This window comes from Callithrix jacchus, chromosome 8 (genome assembly GCF_049354715.1).
Source record: "Callithrix jacchus isolate 240 chromosome 8, calJac240_pri, whole genome shotgun sequence".
In the NCBI taxonomy this organism is placed as follows: Eukaryota; Metazoa; Chordata; class Mammalia; order Primates; family Cebidae; genus Callithrix; species Callithrix jacchus.
Window position 1 is genome coordinate 90,142,534 of NC_133509.1, and position 6,102 is coordinate 90,148,635.

General features: G+C 39.4%; 1 pseudogene; it reads left to right on the forward strand.

Annotated features, from left to right (window-relative positions):
• Positions 1 to 3,757: 3,757 nt before the first annotated feature.
• Positions 3,758 to 5,211, forward strand: LOC100409886 (abl interactor 1 pseudogene; annotated as a pseudogene).
• The last annotated feature ends 891 nt before the right edge of the window (positions 5,212 to 6,102 follow it).

Consider the following 6,102-nt stretch of genomic DNA (forward strand, 5'->3'; position numbering starts at 1 on the left):
GATATTCTTTAAAATGCTGGAGATACAAAAAGACTATTATAGAAGTAAGGATGCCTTTGATGGGCGCATTAGAGATTGGATCGGGCTGAGGGAAAAAAATCTCTGATCTAGACGTTATGTCAATAGAAACTTATAAATCTGAAAAACAGAGAAAAAAACTGGTAAATCAGAACACAATATTCAAGACTGTGGGACAGACAACTACAAAAAATATAGCATATACATAATGGGAATATTAGAAGGACAAGAAAGGAACAGAAGCAATATTTGAAGCAATAAAGACTGAGAATTTCCCCAAATTAATGTCAGACATCAAAGCAAAGATCCAGGAAGCTCAGAGAACATCAAGCAGGATAAATACAAAAAAAAAAAAAAAATTACAACTAGACATATTATATTCAAATTTCAGATAAAGACAAAGAAAAATTTGAAAAATGCCAGAGAAACAAAAATCTGCCTTTAGAGGACCAAAGATAAGGATTACATATTACCTCTCTGTAGAAACCATGCAAACAAGAAGACAATGGAGTGCAATATTTAAAAGTACTAAGAGGAGAAAAAAATTCGCCAACCTGCCAGGTGCAGTGGCTCATGCCTATAATCCCAGTACTTTAGGAGGCTGAGGCAGGCAAATCACCTGAGTCAGGAGTTGGAGACCAGCCTGGCCAATGTGGTGAAACCCCGTCTCTACTAAATATACAAAAATTAACTTGGCATGGTGGTACATGCCTGTAATCCCAGCTACTTCGGAGGCTGAGGCAGGAGAATCACTTTAACCTGAGTGGCAGAAGTTGCAGTGCAGTGAGAGATTGTGCCACTGCACTCCAGCCTGGACCACAGACAAGACTTGAAAGAAAGAAAGAGAGAAAGAGAGAGAGAGAAAGTACGAAAGAAAGAAAGAAAAAGAAATAAAGAGGCCGGGTGTGATGGCTCACGCCTATAATCCCAGCACTTTGGGAGGCCAAGGCGGGTGGATCACAAGGTCAAGAAATTGAGACCATCCTGGTCAATATGGTGAAACCCCATCACTACTAAAAATACAAAAATAAGCTGGGTGTGGTTGTGTGCTCCCGTAGTCCCAGCTACTCAGGAGGCTGAGGCAGGAGAATTGCTTGAACCTAGGAGGTGGAGATTGCCGTGAGCCGAGATCATGCCTTTGCACTCCAGCCTGGGTAACAGAAGCAAAACTCTGTCTCAAAAAAAAAAAAAAAAAAAAGAAAGAAAAGGAGGGAGGAAAGGAAGGGAAAGAAGAGAAAAGAAAGAAAGAAGGCCAGGCGCAGTGGCTCAAGCCTGTAATCCCAGCACTTTGGGAGGCTGAGGTGGGTGGATCACGAGGTCAAGAGATGGAGACCATCCTGGTCAACATGGTGAAACCCCGTCTCTACTAAAAATTCAAAAAATTAGCTGGGCATGGTGGCGCATGCCTGTAATCCCAGCTACTCAGGAGGCTGAGGCAGGAGAATTGCCTGAACCCAGGAGGCGGAGGAACGGTGAGCCGAGATCGCGCCATTGCACTCCAGCTTGGGTAACAAGAGCGAAACTCCGTCTCAAAAAAAAAAAAAAAAGAAAGAAAAGAAAGAAAGAAACTTCATAAAGGCAAAAAAGTAGATTAAAAGTAAAGGGATGAAGAAAGACCATGTTAACACTAATTAAAAAAAAAAGTGGGAGTAGCAATTATAATTTTAGGCAAAGCAGACTTCAGAGCAAGGAAAGTTATCAGGGATAAATAGGGGCATTGCATAAAAGGGTCAGTTTACCAAGAAGATATAATCATCCTTAATATGTATGCACCTAACAATAGGACATCAGAATACATAAAGTAAAAACTGATAGAACTGCAAGGAGAAATAGATGAACTCACTATTATAGTTGGAGATTTTTTGTTTGTTTGTTTGTTTGCTTAGACGGAGTTTTGCTCTTTTTACCCAGGCTGGAGTGCAATGGCACGATCTCGGCTCACCACAACCTCTGCCTCCTGGGTTCAGGCAATTCTCCTGCCTCAGCCTCCTAATTAGCTGGGATTACAGGCATGCGCCACCATGCCCAGCTAATTTTTTTTTTTTTGTATGTTTAGTAGAGATGGGGTTTCACCATGTTGACCAGGATGGTCTCGATCTCTTGACCTCGTGATCCACCCACCTCAGCCTCCCAAAGTGCTGGGATTACAGGCTTGAGCCATCGCCCCCGGCCCAATATAGTTGGAGATTTTTAACACCCCTGTATTAGAAATGGACAAATACAGCAGGCAGAAAATCAGTAAGTACATTATTGAACTCAACAGCACCATCAATCAACTGGATATAATTGATATCTGTAGATTACTTCATCCAGTAACAGGAGAATGTACGTTCTCCTCAAGCTTCCATGGAACATTCACCAGGACAGACCCATTCTGGGTCATAAAACCACCTTAACAAATTAAGAAAAATAAAAATCATGCAATATCTCCTCTCAGACCAAAATGAAATTAAACTTAGAAATCAATAATAGAAAGATAGCTAGAAAATCCCCAAATACTTGGAGATTAAACACTTTTAAATAACACATAAGTCAAAGAAGAAATCTCAAGAGAAATTAAAAATTTTTTTGAACTAAGTGAAAGGAAAAATACAACTTATCAAGTTTGTGGAATGCAGTGGAAGCAGTGCTTAGAAGGAAACTTATAGCATTAAATAAATATATTAGAAAAGAAGAAAAGTCTGCAATCAATCATCTAAGCTTCCTAAGGAAACTAGAAAAAGAAGAGCAAATTAAATTCAAAGTAAGCAGAAGAAAAGAAATAGCAAACATTTGAGCAGAAATTAATGAAATTGAAAACAGGAAGTCGATAGAGAAAGTCAATAAAATCAAAAGCTAGTTTTTTGTAAAGGTCAACAAAAGTAATAAGCCTCTAGCCAGGCTAAGAAAAACAGAGAACACGAATGACTAATAGCAGAAATGAAGAAGAGTACATGACTCTTCTTAAAAAAAAAAGAGTACATGACTACAGATCCCATAGGTATTATTAATGCATGGATGATAAACGAATATCATGAACAGTTCTATATCCACAAATCTGATAACCTAGATAAAAATGGACCACTTTCTTGAAAGACACTATCTGCCAAAACTCACTCAAAAGGAAATATATGATCTGAATAGATTTATGTCTACTACATTCATTGAATCAATAATTAATAACCTTTCAAAACAGAAAGCCCAGATGGGTTCACTGGAAACTACATTAATTATTATTATTTTTTTTTTGAGACGGAGTTTCACTGTTGTTACCCATACTGGAGTGCAATGGCACGATCTTGGCTCACCTCAACCTCCGCCTCCTGGGTTCAAGCAATTCTCCGGCTTCAGCCTCCTGAGTAGCTGGGACTACAGGTGCGCACCACCATGCCCAACTAATTTTTGTATTTTTAATAAAGACGGGGTTTCACCTTGTTGACCAGGATGGTCTCGATCTCTTGACCTCGTGATCCACCCGCCTTGGCCTCCCAAAGTGCTGGGATTATAGGCATGAACCACCGCGCCTGGCCTGAAACTACCTTAATTCTTTACAATCTCTTCTAGAAACAGAAGCAGAGGTAGTACTTCTTAACTCATTCTGTGAGGCCATAATTATCTTACTACCAAAATCAGACAAAGGCATCACAAGAAGACTACAGATACATCTCCCATGAACACAGATACAAAAATCCTCAACAAAATATTGACAAATTGACAATACCAGGAGGCAAGGTGGTTTGTGTCCAGGTTATGAGGTGCTCGGAGGCTCAGTGGAGCTTGCTGCCTCTGTCTCTTTAATGCAAGAGGAAGTGATGCAGAAGGGTGGAAAATGGCAGAGCTGCAAATGTTACTAGAGGAGAAGGTCCTGTCTCACAAGAGGGCGCTGATACCAGAACCACACCCACCTGGTGAACTACTGTCAAGATGAGAGAAAAGCTTTAGAAGAGACCAAAGCCTACATAACCCAATCTCTCCAACTGCAGGGTCCAATAGTGTACTCCAGTTGCTGAACATCCAAGGCTTTCAACTTTGGAAAATGGAGTCTTTCATCAATCATATCTCACAGATTGTGGATATTAATAAAGAGATTACATCAAGAATTCACAAAATAATTGCACCTGCAAATATAGAGCTTCTTATAAGGTATGTTCGGATACCTATTACGTACATAGTTCTAAACGATGTGAGCCATGGTGTCAAGCACGTAAATAACCAGCCTACAAGAATTGGCACACTGCCGGCCAGGTTCATTGGCTCATGCCTGTAATCCCAGCACTTTTGGAGGCCAAAGAAAGTGGATCACCAGAGGTCAGGGTGAGACCAGCCTGGCCAACATGGTGAAACATCGTCTCTACTAAAAATACAAAAAATTAGCTGGGCGTGATGGTAGGCACCTGTAATCCCAGCTACTCAGGAAGCTGAGGCAGGAGAATGGCTTGAACCTGGGAGGTGGAGGTTGCAGTGAGCCAGATTGTGCTATTGCACTCCAGCCTGGGCAACAAAAGCAAAACTACATCTCGGGGGGGGGGGGGGGCGGAAGAATTGGCACAGTGTCAAGAACAAATCCTTCTACTCAGAACCACCAAGTCTTCTCATATGATGCCAGGGATTATTGGGACAGAACACTCCTTATAAAACCCTGGAACCCATTAAACCCCCCAGTGTCCATAATAAGTATATGTTGCATCCTGCTATGTTTGGAACTCATCATAGTCCAGGCAGGACAGCTTCATTAAATCAGAAACCAAGGCACACAGTCAAAGTAGTGGAGGAAGGGAAGTCAAGAAAACAGAGGAAGCGGTAGTGTTAGTATTTGCATTGTTGTACCTACACCCTCACCCCCTATTATTGGATAGTTCAACTTCCCCACCACCAACACCACTGGATGATGTTATCATGTTTGATGACTTTCCACCTCCACCACCACCCACTCCAGTGGATTATGAAGATGAGGAGGCTGCAGTAGTTCAGTATAATGTTTCACATGCAGACAAGGATACTGCTTGGGCCCCCAAGAACTGTATTGAGAATATCATTGCAGTTTATGATTATACAAAAGACAAGGATAATGATCTGTCATTTATGGAGGGTGCAGTCATTTATGTTATAAAAAATGATGATGGCTTATATGAAGGAGTCTTCAATCAAGTGACTGGCCTGTTCCCTGAGAGCTATACTGAATCAATCATTCATGATGCTGATTCATTTTTTTAAAGTAGATTCTTATTACTACTCAGTCATACTGTGGGACTGTTGTTAACAGAATCATCTTAGTATGTTTTAAAATGTGCCCATATTTTCAGGACATGCTATTTTATTGATATAATTGAATGTCCACCCATAAGCATAAATCTTTGAAGTAGTTCGTGTATTGCTAAACAGCAATTTATACAAGGGGCTGTCCATAACTTATGATGCTTATGTACTTACTTACACATTTTTAACTTTATAACCAGCCTGAATGTTCTGGGGAAGTAGGGTGTAATAGTTAACAAATCATGATTCAGATTGTACAGCTTGGTTAGTTGCTAATAAATGCTATGGCAGACTACTTAAATGCTAAAGTCAGAAAACTTAAATGCCAGTGCTCATCGTACTTTTTGTTTAGATTCTTTGATTTTAAAAAATACCGTTTGTTTAAAGCATGCATAAAAAGATATGTTTGGAATATACTTAAGAATTACAAGATGCTTCCAGTATGTGTAATATTTCCCTGGAGGACTCATACTTAGTTCTCTGAAAATGAGTTGAATCTCCAAGGTCTCCATGTGAAACAAAAGAAGCAAATAGAGGGTTACCTGCAGTGTTGTTATTTGTACCTAAGTTTTTTAAGGAGTGGGATTTACATTATAATTTTTTTCTACTCATAAATACATAAGTGAACCAAAGATTTTTATTTTTCTTTCACTGGTTTGCTTTAAAAAAAGAAAAGATAGTTTCTTATTGTGGAATTATGGTTCTATTTTCTCAATATATTAACTTGGAAAAAAATTGTAGCCTTATCTCATCAATCTGTCCCAATAACAATGTGATGAATTTTTATAGATTCAAAATCTGAGATGACTATTTACAAGTTAATCTACTAAATTCCTTTTTAAAATAAAC